The sequence below is a fragment of the Malaya genurostris genome, chromosome 3 (assembly GCF_030247185.1).
Source record: "Malaya genurostris strain Urasoe2022 chromosome 3, Malgen_1.1, whole genome shotgun sequence".
Taxonomy (NCBI): domain Eukaryota; kingdom Metazoa; phylum Arthropoda; class Insecta; order Diptera; family Culicidae; genus Malaya; species Malaya genurostris.
In genome coordinates this window covers 71518589-71533319 of record NC_080572.1, presented here as the reverse complement: position 1 = coordinate 71533319, position 14731 = coordinate 71518589, and the positions used below count along the sequence as shown (strand labels likewise).

Genomic DNA, 14731 nt, shown 5'->3' with positions numbered 1-14731 from the left:
TGCTATTTGCAAAACACTTTTACAAATGGCATCGAAGTGCCATGTCTTTTCTGACGAAAACGTCTTTTTCGACTAATACTGGCCGATTCAGGTATTGTCATTTAGCTGAACTGCTATGCACTGACGAGTCTAAGACGAAACGTAAAGAAAAGTAAAAACGGTAATATGCCCAAAGCATAAATTTAGGATAACACCTAGATAATGTAAACAGGAAATCGATTCGATTGAAGTTGCATGCATCGTTTTCTGACGGAATTCGCTTACTTCTATGTGACATTAGTTGTCAATTCATTTGAATAGCAAGTTACCGGACACAAATCGTCATATCTTTTGAATAAATTTAAAATGTAAAAGCACTTTAATCTATTAATGGTAAAGGAGACACATTTGTGCAAGTTGTTTAAGACGGTTAAGCCGGTCATCCAATTTATAAGCAAACTGCTCTTATAATTGATAAAGACTGTCCCAGAAAGTATGGACGCACTTTGATTTCGCTGTAAATAATTCACAAGTGTTAGATATTCAAATTTTATTTGAAATACTGATAATATTAGACTACAACAACAGAATATTATTCTCAACATTTGCTACTTAGCCATTGTAGACTAGTTGGCGCACCTTCTTGTGAACGTTCCTCATCAAATTCCGTACAGACTTCTTGGTGACAAGTTTTGACACATTTTTCCAATCTTTTTCGAATCTTTGTTGAATGGTTTCGGCTGCCGAGACATGTTTCCTAAGATGTGCCTTCGTTAATGCCCAAACTTCCTCAATTGGTCGAAGTTGTGGGCAATTTGGTGGATTCATGTCTTTTGGGACGAAAGTGATATTTTTGGTATAGTATACCATTCTACCGTTGATTTCAGGTAGTGGCAAGAAGCAAGATCTCGCCAGAAGATAACAGAATCCTTGTGGCTTCGAATCATGGGTAGAAGTCGTTTTTGTAAACATTCTTTGATGTATATTGCGCTGTTCCTTGAAGCAGTGGTGATGAAGGGTTTCGAAATCTAACCGCAGCTACAAATTGCTTGCCAGACCATGGCTTTCTTACCAAATTTTTCGACTTCTATCGATGTCTCGGACTGGTTTAACACTTGCCCTACTCACACCGTCTAATATTGTGGTCCCGGCAAGGATTTGTAATCGAGTTTCACGTAAGTTTCGTCGTCCATGAATATGCTGTTCAAATTTCCAGCAAGAATCGTATTGTACAGCTTTCGAACCCTCGGCCTGATCGATGCTTTCGGTTTTGGACTACGTTTTGGTTATTTCTGTTTCTTATAGGTTCGAAGATTCAAACGTTCTTTAGCACGAAGAACATTTGACTTCGAAGTGCCCACTTTTTTGGCCACATCCCGAACTGAAACCTCCTTCTTTTGCTCGAACGCCTTCAGTATACGTTTATCCAACTGAAGGTTAGCAGGACCTTTTTTCGACCCGTTTTCGGTTTATCCTCAAAGGTGTTATCCTCACCGAACTTCCTGATTACATTTCCCACGGCTTTTTCACTTACTTCTGCTATCTTTCTCAGTGACAGTCCGCGTTCTGTGCACCATTTGTACACAATTTTTCGACGTTTTTTCTGCTCAAAGTCCACGCATTTCGAAACAAACTAATGAAAAAGAATAAACAACTGCACAAGTGGTTAGAGAAGAGCGTAAACAACAGGACGCAGCCATAAAAATTGACAGATTCTGAACCATTTCGAAATGGCAGCGGTTTTTGGTTGCGTCCATACTTTTTGGGACAGTCTTTATTCTCGCATGTAGCGAAATTGTTCATTACTTGTTACAGATTAAAATCTTAGGAATGATGACAATAATCTACCTAACTAATTCCAACTATGCATCATTTTATAAAAGATTTGAGTAATATTCAAACAAGATCTTTTTATAAGGAACTAGCTGAATTACCCGGCGTTGCTCGGAAATGTTTCGTGAAGGGAAGGCCGAAAAAAATTCTCGAAGTTGTCCTGCTTAGTCAAATACTCTGATTGTAGTGAAACGTAACTTAGACGGCAACCCGATTGAACAATACTCCATTCATGTTCAGACTGCGAATGATCAGTGTCCCATATCAGATCTCACAAAAATCACAATTTTCATGGTATTCTCGACAAATTGGGTCAGTTTTATATTTGAACACTTTTTGTATAATAAAATTTTTATTCTAGCCTTTTTGTGTAAAAGCTTTACGTGGTCGATTGGCTTACATTTTTGTTATTTAACAAATTGTTTTTGCTATTGGATCTCGTTGTCACCCTTTTTCTAGGGGGAGATGAGTTTCTATTTCCATCATCCATTGCTTCATCGTCGGTGTTGTGTGTGATTCCCGTTTTCTTTTCGTTTTCTTTGTTGATCGTAGTCTTGGGCTCGTTGATAGTTGCTGTAGATGCGCCTTGTTGTACATTGGTTACAGTTGCTGTTTGTTTGGAGGATAAGTTGCCCTGGGTATTACTGCAGCTGGTGTACTTTGTTCTACACGAGAGTCTTGTTTTGCACGAGAGTCTGCTTAGATCGATCTTTATTAGGAACCAACACCGAACACGCGAACCCAGAATATAGACTCTATTTGTCGTGATTTGTATTTGTTTTGTAGCCGACGACTTTAAGCTTCTCTTAACCAAGCTTGTGTTCAAGTTTTGTATGCAAGCAGTTATGTTTATAGCGTTTCTCTACCATTACTACCATTCTGCGAGTTCATCTTATATAAATTAGTAATTAATCTTATACACTCAAAATTTACCCTGGGGTAGTTGTCAATTTCTTAGGTGAAACGACATAACATGGAATTTCATCCAATCTTGCATGACACAAGATCAGAGCATACCAATTACAGCTTCAAATTGTTTCATGGCACTTTTTGTCTTGCTGTCTAGCAACAACCAACCTCTAGCATGCTATGCGTAGAACTGAAACGTTAGCTATAATTTTGCTTATATTTATAGCTTCGCTTCCAACAGTTTCGCTTTTGCATCGATTGACCAATCAGAGCGATGCTTTCCCTTTGATATATCGCTTACTCCTTCAAAACCGTCGACTATGGCAGGGAAATCCGGTATGCCGGAGATTTTGTCGTGCATACGACTTACTTTATTATGGGGTGCCTTTTCAAAATTTACCCTCTGAGAAAGTGATAAGTTTTTGATCGTGAATATCTATTGTTGTATCTAATGAATCAACATAATTCTTGTTACATGCCATCGGAAATATGAACACAATTTTATGATAAAATTTTCAGTTTTGTGACATAGTCTCAAATAATTCAAAATTAAACTTTTCTGAAATGTTTGGTATAAACGAGTATCAAAGAGGATAATTCATAAGGCGTGTTTGCCTTTCTCGTATTTTTAAAGCTCATAGCTCAGTGATCTGCGAAAGGATTTATATAATCTAACTACCAATAGAATCGAAATTTTTAAATTAAACGTGTATAGCAAAAGCATTAATGTATTTCAATAGTACACTATTGAAAAACCTGTCTCATTTGATCCATGTCAACACCAGCCAATCAGAACGCGTTCTGAGGAAGAGAATTTGGTCCTTCTGAAAGGCAGGAATGAATCCCGTACAGCACCCTGATAGTTTCTTTCAATAAATTATGCAAATCCGAAATGAAATAATCGACATTAAAAATCTGTATGTTGCTATTTTTATAGCCGTTAGGACCGCCCATTAGTGAAAAAGCTACAAACGAAATCACATAAAAAGAAATCTCTTAACAAAAATTGAATCAGTTTGGATTCTATCGTCACCTCGAGCAGATGTGTTTTGTGTCGTCTACAGAGCTAGTTTCGCTTTCGACAAGAGCGATTACGTCACAGCTGCCAGTCATTTGCATTGGTGAAAAAACAACGATGGAGAGCATTACACAAAATCAGCCGTTCTAATGGCTCTAAAAGTTTTCTAAAGAACTATTAGGATTTGTTGTTCGCAAATCGAAGGTAATTTTCCTCAGATTAGTGCAAATCAAGAACAGTTTGATTAGATTTGTGCACTTTTTGCTGTGTGAAATTCACAGTAATCGAGATCAAGTGAAGCCTTCTTTGTTGTTGCGAAAAATGTGAAAAAGGGGAATGCTTGCATAATTCATACAATTGATATTCGGAAGTGTTATGGAACATGTCAGTTGTTTTCGTATTCACTTCATCCAGTTATGTCTCTGACATTACCCACCCGCCTTTTTTGCAGACATAATAGAACACTGCTAGCTATTAAACAACATGATATACAATTAAAAATTAAAAATACATGGCAATGAACATTCAATTCAATACGTAGAAATATTTCCAATCAAATGGTGACATAATATTATTAATTGATATAAAATTAACTGAGCAGTAATTGTTCAAAACCTGACCACATTTCTACGTGTATTTTTCTTGAGTTTCTAATTTGCACCCCTATATAGAAAACAAAAATATGTTCCACATTAAAAACCATTGTTAGGACAATAAAAATCATTTCTAAAAATCTATTGATTAAATCGTATGACAAGAAAACAAAATCGAAACACATCCACGGACTTGTTATTGTAAATAAAACGCTCTCGTTCTGGTGGTGCTCTTTTCACGGGCATCATTTTCAATCCTTCATCGTAAATACCTTCCCAAACTGTAAACACTTAATAATTTGTGGTTCCAAATCTGTGTTATAATGGCAATAATTGTTCTAACTTCCGGTAGACTCTTGAAATAGTTAGATCCAAACAAATACGAACCGTCCTACGAATGATGCGCTGACCAGCAATAAACATTCAAACCCACATGTTCCACTGAACATTTAATCGCATTGATTCGAGTCACACCCCACCGATTCGATATCATAAATTAACATCGGCGCACAGATAATGTAGTAATGGCTCATTAATTCCGTTAACTGTTGTGGTAATATAGTTGCAATATAATGATCACATTATATTCATATTTGCTTAGTAATTTAAGCATATGTACGATACTCACATGAAGTTTATCTGTGGCTGCGTTTATTTTTTTTTTTTCAAAACTACATGCATTATGATGTGGCACTTTCTGAATTCCTAATTAATTCCATTACTAGCAATCTAATCTGATTTTCTAACTTACTTTTACTCTAGTTTTGAACCTCTGAGCAGAACATTCGTTGTTTTACCTATGAAAAATAATACCTACACGGAGAACCCGCAGATTGCAATTGTTGTTTCACGCCCTGGTTGTTTCAACTAAAATGTTGTTGATTTAACTAACATATCTGTTGATTTTGACATAACCATTCAGGTAACCGAAATTGTTGTATTCAAATGCTGTCACTTGGCGGAGAACGAAGACAGCAAAACGCAGAACAAAAAACCTCTTCATTTCACCAGAATCGTTTCATATTGAAAATTTCCAATGGTAAATGAACGTCATTTATGTTAGTTACGTAGTGGTCGTTTTATGTAAGTGAAAGTATGCAGAAAAATATAACAGTTAATTGTAAAACAAATTTTCCATGTGTTAAATAGATATTCCTACAGTAAAAATGATTTTATTTCATTCGAGAGTAATGTATTCTAGGACAGTTCATGTCAATGTTATTAAAATCGCTTTACGCTTAAAAATTTAGGTTTACCAGCGAGCCATTCTGCAAGGGAAGGAAAAATTTACTAATTCCCTGTCAGTCGATGTTGAACAGTCGTTCGCACCGCACGCGTATAGCTCTTGGCTCCTGGAATTTTTTTTCTGGCTACCTAGAGTTTCATTGATTCAAGGCTTCAGTCTTTTTCAAGGCTACCTGAATTACTAACTAAGTGACTAAGTGATACAAAGAGTGATATCAGAGTGACTAAGTGATACAAAGAGTGATATTAGAGTGACTAAGAAATTAATCAGCCTTTTTTAAGGCTAGCTAGGAGTCTAATCGAAGACTAATTTAGCCTAGTTAATTTAATTTAAAATTTCATTAATTTCAAAAATGCCTGCGTCCAACCGGAAAGGCAACAAGCCTAAGGCTAAAAATAATTCAATACGGAATAAATCACAATCCGTTATTCAACATTTTTCTAATAACATTCACGATCTTATAGAATCTGAATGTAAAAATAAAAGACAACGGACGGATTTCCCTTCCGTTGATCCTATGCCGTCTAACAATATTTACGAGATTCTTCCTGAATCCGATTGTAGCGACATAGAAGAAAATTCTTCAAAAATTCCCAAAATGGACGCTTGTCGTTCTGGGAAGAAACATCAATCTATGCCACCAGTGACGGTGATGATTTCCGACTTCAAAGCATTCCGTACTGAGCTTTCTACTTTTCTCCCGGAAGTAAAAGTCTCATTTCAAATCGGACGAAGAGGAGAATGTCGAGTCTTGGTGGATGGATTGGAAGATTACGAACGTCTTATTCGATATTTGTCCGAGAAACTTCATAAATTTTATTCATATGATATAAAATCAGACAGACCCTTCAAGGCTGTCTTGAAAGGATTATCAAATGATCAAACTATTGATGAAATTAAAAATGAACTAAAAGAATTGCTTGGTTTTGCCCCTTCCCAAGTAATACTTATGAAAAAAAGAGCGAATGGTACTTCTAAACCACGCTCTGGAATTTCCCATGAACTTTACCTAATACACTTCAATCGAAGTGATGTAAACAATTTGAAAACTTTAGAAAAAGTACGTTTCATTTCCCACATTAAAATTCATTGGGAACATTATAAACGGCATAATCGTATTGCAAACTTAACGCAATGTCGTCGTTGCCAAGGCTTCGGTCATGGAACCAAAAATTGTCATATGGATATACGGTGTTTGAATTGTGGTAAATCGCATTCGAAAGACGTTTGTCCAATGAATGAAACCACTGATAAATTTTCATGTTCAAATTGCAATGGAAATCATAAATCCAATTATTTGAAATGTCCTGTCAGGGAAAAAATTTTAAACGCTCGTTCGCTTAGACAACAAGTCAAATCAACGACCTTAAATTTACAGAACATACCTGAAAATTCTTCTAAGGCACCTGCCAATTCGTCTTCTAACGAAAACAATTTATTGACAGGTAGATCGACCTCGTCATCATCTTCTTCTAATGTCAGTTATGCTGGTATATTAGGTAGAAATCTATCTCCTATTTCTTCTAATGTAAATAATCAAAACACAGGACCGCCTTGCAGTTCTTCTTCTAACGAAAACAATTTATTAATAGGTAGACCGGCCAAATCATCTTCTTCTAATGGCAGTCTACCTACAAATATTCCTTCAATGCCATTCGCTTCTTTAAATGAAGTCGATTTAGGCGATATAACTGAAAATAAAATGATCTACCTACAAGATCAACTTTTTCAAATGATCATCCAAATGAATTCGACTTCATCACTTTTTGAAGCATTTCAAATCGGATGGAAATTTGCAAATAATATTATAATGAATTTAAAATTTAACAGTGATGTTAAATAATTATTTGAATATTTTAAATTGGAATGCTCGATCTTTGAAATCGAGTGAAGATGAATTTTATAATTTTCTCAAAGTTCACAAAATTCATATTGCCATTGTGACAATAACTTTTCTTAAACCAAATGTAAAATTGAAAAGTAATCCACATTATGTGGTTCATCGATTTGACAGGTTTACTGGAATTGGTGGTGGAGTTGCCATTTTTGTCCAACGGCAAATTAAACATCGAAATTTACCTTCTTTCAATACTAAAGTTATTGAAAGCTTGGGAATCGAAGTTGAAACCATTCATGGAATTTATTTCATCGCTGGAGCATATTTGCCATTCCAATGCACCGGCGAACAATTAAATTTCTTTAAAGGCGATTTGCGAAAACTTACAAGATATCGATCGAAATTTTTCGTAATAGGGGACTTAAATGCTAAGCATGTCCAGTGGAATTGTAGGCAAAATAACAGTAATGGTAAAATACTTCATAATCAACTCTCAGCTGGTTACTTCACAGTTCTTCATCCCAGTAATCCTACTTGTTTCTCTTCCGTGAAAAACCCGTCTACAATTGATCTGGTTCTAACAGATCAAAGTCACATTTGTAGTGAACCGATTACTCATGCTGATTTTGACTCAGATCATCTTCCTGTAACATTCAGACTTTCCAACGAAGCTATAATTAATCCAATTAGTTCTATTTTCAACTATCATAGAGCTAATTGGTTGGATTACAGATCTCACATTGAAAATCATGTGGATCATGAAACTATTTTAGAAAATTCTGCGGACATCGACACAGCAATTGATAATTTGAATCATTATATTATCGAAGCTAGAAATCTTTCAGTTCCCAAAGCTCAAACTAAATTAAATTCTCCTATCATCGATGACAATCTTCAACTGCTCATTCGGTTGAAGAATGTTCGTCGACGACAATATCAACGTTCTCGTGATCCTGCTATGAAAAACATAGTTAAGGATTTACAAAAAGAAATTAAACATAGATTTACTCTTTTGCGAAATGAAAATTTTGCTAAAGAAGTTGAACAAATTAAACCATATTCTAAACCTTTCTGGAAACTTTCTAAGGTTCTTAAGAAACCTCAGAAACCAATTCCTGCTCTCAAGGAAGGAAATCAAATACTTCTTACAAATGGTGAAAAAGCTCAAAAGCTAGCTCAGCAGTTCGAGAGTGTCCACAATTTTAATTTAAACGTTGTGAGTCCTATTGAAAATGAAGTCTCACTGAAGTATGATCATATTTCAACCCAAGTGTTATCACACGATGACATTATTGAGACGAATTTTGATGAAATTAAATCAATTATTAGGAAACTCAAAAACATGAAGGCTCCTGGTAATGATGGAATTTTTAATATTCTTATTAAAAATCTTCCCGATGTTGCCTTGAGACTCCTGGTTAAAATTTTCAACAAGTGTTTTTCATTAGCTTACTTCCCAAAAAGATGGAAAAACGCTAAAGTAATTCCTATCCTAAAACCTTATAAAAACCCAGCAGAAACATCAAGTTATCGCCCAATTAGCTTACTTTCTTCTATCAGTAAACTTTTTGAAAAAAATATCTTGTTAAGAATGATGACTCATATAAATGAGAATTCAATTTTTTTACCAGAGCAGTTTGGATTTCGTCATGAACATTCAACTACTCATCAACTTGTCAGAGTAACGAACATGATAAAATCAAATAAATCTTCTGGGTTATCCACTGGAGTTGCTCTTCTAGACATAGAAAAAGCATTCGACAGTGTTTGGCACAAAGGTTTAATAGCAAAAATGTCTGATTTCCAGTTTCCTATTTATTTGATCAAAATGATTCAAAATTATTTAACTGATCGTACTCTTCAGGTTAGCTATCAGAATTGTAAATCTGAATTGCTACCCGTACGAGCCGGTGTTCCGCAGGGTTCGAGTGTAGCTCCAATCTTGTATAATATTTTCACTTCTGATCTTCCAAATCTACCCGTTGGTTGTCAGAAATCGCTATTCTGTGACGACACAAGTCTGTTAGCCACAGGTAGAAATCTAAGAGTGATCTGCAGTCGCCTACAAAGAAGTTTAAATATTTTCAGTGATTATCTATCAAAATGGAAAATTAAACCAAATGCAGCAAAAACGCAATTAATTATCTTTCCTCACAAGCCAAGAGCTTCTTTTCTTAAACCAAACAATAATCACATTCTCAAATTGAATGGCTTGGAATTGACATGGTCTGATCAAGCTAAATACTTAGGTTTAACGTATGACAAAAAACTCACTTTCAAGGATCACATTGAAGGAATCCAGGCAAAGTGTAATAAATATATTAAATGTTTATATCCTCTTATAAACAGAAATTCTAAGCTCTGTCTAAAAAACAAATTGTTAATTTATAAACAAATTTTCAGACCAGCCATGCTTTATGCGGTACCAATTTGGTCAAGCTGTTGTTCCACCAGGAAGAAAACGCTTCAAAGGATTCAGAATAAAATTCTGAAAATGATTCTGAAGCGTCCTCCCTGGTTTAGTACAAATGAGTTACACAGACTCACAAATATAGAACCATTAGATGTAATGTCACATAATATTATAAGCAAATTCCGACAAAAATCGATGCAATCTTCAATTGAATCGATTCGCTCTCTGTATTAGTTAGTAAGTTAGTATATAAGTTCCTTTTCCCCATTACACAATACAAGTAGGTTTAGAATTTTCCCTACACAAAAATCTCAGAATTGCGGAAGCAAATGATGTCTTCATGGTAATAACCAAATCATATATATATAACAGGGCTGAAAAGTCACCACTTGTGGCTGAACACCCAATTTAAATCTTAATAATTTAATTTTAACTCATATTCCAATAAATAGTTATTAAAAAAAAAAAAAAAAAATACTAATTCCCTGTGACCATTTTTCTGGTGAGTTCCCTTTTGGGAATTGTAATCTTTTGGTTCATTTCTATATCCATTGTGAGTATAGTGATAAAGATATAAGCAGTTAATTAGGTAAAATTTCGTTGTTCAAGCAGTGAACGATTAGCTGCCCCCGAAGAGGCTAACAGTAAAAAATATTTATTGCAATTGGCGTTTTAAGTTCAAATAACTGAATAATTGGTTGAAACAACTGAGACATTTTTTTGCTTTCATGCATACAAGTAGCTTTGCTGGGATTGTGTCTTTGCTCAATTGCACGAGTGACATCTCATTGAAACGTTTCATTGTTCGCTCAGGGTGTTTGGCATTGCTCAACTGAAACGTTTCATTACTTGTTGGGTGTCGTTGCTAAGCTGCCAGCACGATAAAATAAAAATGACAGATTAGTTAAAACAACAGTCGATTAGTTGTACCAAATTTTAACCAATCAAAATCAGAAAAACAACTAATATTTTAGTTGTTTTGCGATCGCTGGCTTTTCCGTGTACAAATACATATTTCATTCACTAATTATGACCAACATTAGAGTTCAAGAACTCCTGCTAAAAAGAGTACGGGGCCAAGCGTAGTCTCAAAGTAAGGTTTTAACTTAGCGGCTCACATTGGCCTAGCAGGTGATTCTAACAGCTCAAAATGTAGTGATAACAATACTGCACGGAACCCCTCGCGATCGTGAAACAACCAAAATATTAGTTCATTTTCTGAATTTGATTGGTTAAAATTTGGTCCAACTAATCGATTGTTGTTTTTTCTAAAATGTCATTTTTGTTTTTCGATCAACAGAAACGATGGTTGAAATAACAAAATTTTTGGTTGAAAAAAAGATGCTGTCAGTTAGTCAAGACACACACCATTCAATTTCAATAAAGATTTTAGTTACAACAACCGACCTTGTTTTTGATTTAACAGTTATGTGAGTTGAAAAACAAATCGGTTTTAGTTGTTTTAGATATTAGGAATAGTTATTTCAACTTAAGCAAAATTATTGATTTTGAATGACAATAAAATATTCCTTATTGATATACGTTTTTATTTTTTGAATGAAAATTCGGTATGTTAAGATATATAAAAAAATATGTAATATTTGATAAGAATAATATACTGTCTTTTAGTAGTGCTGGTGTCAACGAAACTTTCACATTGTGATCACTATATTACTTACGAACAAAAAGTCGAACCGAATGCACTGATTTTTTTTAGCAATTGCAACTTACAGTTTCAACAGATTATATGAATGAATATTAAACATTTTCAATTTAATCACTTTGCTCATACAATTTTTGTACATGACTTGAAGATAACATTATGCTCATTCATTAACATGCATTTCACGATGGAGAATCAAGTTGATTTTAAGACTAAAATTCAAGCGCATACAATTCACTGGGTTTTAGCTTTGGTTAAACACGTTCTTTGCATAGAACTACTTTATATCAATCGTTTCTTCTTATAAAACCAGAGCTGTAAAGATGTAAATAATTTATCATCACATTAATATTATGACAACTACTGTTATGATAAACGCGTTTGAATTGTTGATTTTCCATTGCGATTTTTGTTTTGCTTTGTGCTGTTTTTGACATTAAACAGCATTAAAAACAACATATTTTTCATAATAAACATAATAAATTATGTGTCAAATTAGGTCTTTATAAATTGCATCGTACGAGGGATTAGGTAACTGCGGGATTAGGTAACACGCAATATTTTCCAATGATTCATCTTTCAATCATTGTTAACGTGCAGTAGAATCTATTAAGCCAAGGTTATGAGGGATAAATGTTGAAAAACGTGTGATATGGTTGATGAAAATCATAGACCAGGATTGGACTAACGTAAGAATAAAAAAAAAAAACAAATAAAAACATAGCTTAACAAACTCGAGCCGTATTATTTGGATCGTGTTTTCGAACGATTTCGGAAAATTTGCAATTCTTTCCATAAGGACATATCAGAGGAAAGCAAACTCAGGCGAAGTCAAATTAAAATTGTGGTCAGAAGAGATGGACTCGCTACTAAAGTATTTCAGTACTTTATGACCACAGCTAATAAAAGTCATTTTCATGGATTCAAAATAGTCGAAAATGACGAGAAATAAATGTAACTCTCAGCTCCGCTCCGACCGAGACCCATGTCCAGTCAACGAGGTGAGGTGGTTCTAAATTCCAAGATGGCCACTTCCGGTTGATTGATATTCCTTGAAACCCCTTACAATATAAGTATTTTCGGAACGGGTTTGATGAGTAAATGTCGCAAAACGATGTTTGAGTGGTTCTGAATTCCAAGATGGCGACTTCCGGTTTATTGATATTTCTGGAAAACCCCTACAATATGGGTATTTTTGGAACGGGTTTGATGAGTAGATGTCGGAAAACGATGTTTGAGGTGGTTCTGAATTCCATGATGGCAACTTCCGGTTTATTGATATTTCTGGAAAACCCCTACAATATGGGTATTTTTGGAACAGGTTTGATGAGTAGATGTCGGAAAACGATGTTTGAGGTGGTTCTGAATTCCATGATGGCGACTTCCGGTTTATTGATATTTCTGGAAAACCCCTACAATATGGGTATTTTTGGAACGGGTTTGATGAGTAGATGTCGGAAAACGATGTTTGAGGTGGTTCTGAATTCCATGATGGCAACTTCCGGTTTATTGATATTTCTGGAAAACCCCTACAATATAGGTATTTTTGGAACGGGTTTGATGAGTAGATGTCGGAAAACGATTTTTGAGGTCGTTCTGAATTCCATGATGGCGACTTCCGGTTTATTGATATTTCTGGAAAACCCCTACAATATGGGTATTTTTGGAACGGGTTTGATGAGTAGATGTCGGAAAACGATGTTTGAGGTCGTTCTGAATTCCATGATGGCGACTTCCGGTTTATTGATATTTCTGGAAAACCTCTACAATATGGGTATTTTTGGAACGGGTTTGATGAGTAGATGTAGGAAAACGATGTTTGAGGTCGTTCTGAATTCCATGATGGCGACTTCCGGTTTATTGATATTTCTGGAAAACCTCTACAATATGGGTATTTTTGGAACGGGTTTGATGAGTAGATGTCGGAAAACGATGTTTGAGGTCGTTCTGAATTCCATGATGGCGACTTCCGGTTTACTGATATTTCTGGAAAACCCCTACAATATGGGTATTTTTGGAACGGGTTTGATGAGTAGATGTCGGAAAACGATGTTTGAGGTCGTTCTGAATTCCATGATGGCGACTTCCGGTTTATTGATATTTCTGGAAAACCTCTACAATATGGGTATTTTTGGAACGGGTTTGATGAGTAGATGTCGGAAAACGATGTTTGAGGTGGTTCTGAATTCCTAATGGCGACTTCCGGTTTATTGATATTTCTGGAAAACCTCTACAATATGGGTATTTTTGGAACGGGTTTGATGAGTAGATGTCGGAAAACGATGTTTGAGGTGGTTCTGAATTCCATGATGGCGACTTCCGTTTTATTGATATTTCTGGAAAACCCCTACAATATGGGTGTTTTTGGATCGGGTTTGATGAGTAGATGTCGGAAAACGATGTTTGAGTTGGTTCTGAATTCCTAATGGCGACTTCCGATTTATTGATATTTCTGGAAAACCCCTACAATATGGGTATTTTTGGAACGGGTTTGATGAGTAGATGTCGGAAAACGATTTTTGAGGTCGTTCTGAATTCCATGATGGCGACTTCCGGTTTATTGATATTTCTGGAAAAACCCTACAATATGGGTATTTTTGGAACGGGTTTGATGAGTAGATGTCGGAAAACGATTTTTGAGGTCGTTCTGAATTCCATGATGGCGACTTCCGGTTTATTGATATTTCTGGAAAAACCCTACAATATGGGTATTTTTGGAACGGGTTTGATGAGTAGATGTCGGAAAACGATTTTTGAGGTCGTTCTGAATTCCATGATGGCCACTTCCGGTTTATTGATATTTCTGGAAAACCCCTACAATATGGGTATTTTTGGAACGGGTTTGATGAGTAGATGTCGGAAAACGATGTTTGAGGTCGTTCTGAATTCCATGATGGCGACTTCCGGTTTACTGATATTTCTGGAAAACCCCTACAATATGGGTATTTTTGGAACGGGTTTGATGAGTAGATGTCGGAAAACGATGTTTGAGGTCGTTCTGAATTCCATGATGGCGACTTCCGGTTTATTGATATTTCTGGAAAACCTCTAAAATATGGGTATTTTTGGAACGGGTTTGATGAGTAGATGTCGGAAAACGATGTTTGAGGTGGTTCTGAATTTCATGATGGCGACTTCCGGTTTATTGATATTTCTGGAAAACCCCTAAAATATGGGTGTTTTTGGATCGGGTTTGATGAGTAGATGTCGGAAAACGATGTTTGAGGTGGTTCTGAATTC

General features: G+C 35.4%; 2 protein-coding genes across 4 annotated transcripts in view; one reads left to right on the top strand and one right to left on the bottom strand.

The window, feature by feature from the left end:
• LOC131436161 (junctional adhesion molecule A-like) overlaps positions 1-14731 on the top strand; it is a 1299588-nt gene that overhangs the window by 693139 nt on the left and 591718 nt on the right. The gene's annotated exons all lie outside the window — the stretch shown is intronic.
• LOC131436160 (protein yellow-like) overlaps positions 1-14731 on the bottom strand; it is a 42742-nt gene that overhangs the window by 13397 nt on the left and 14614 nt on the right. The gene's annotated exons all lie outside the window — the stretch shown is intronic.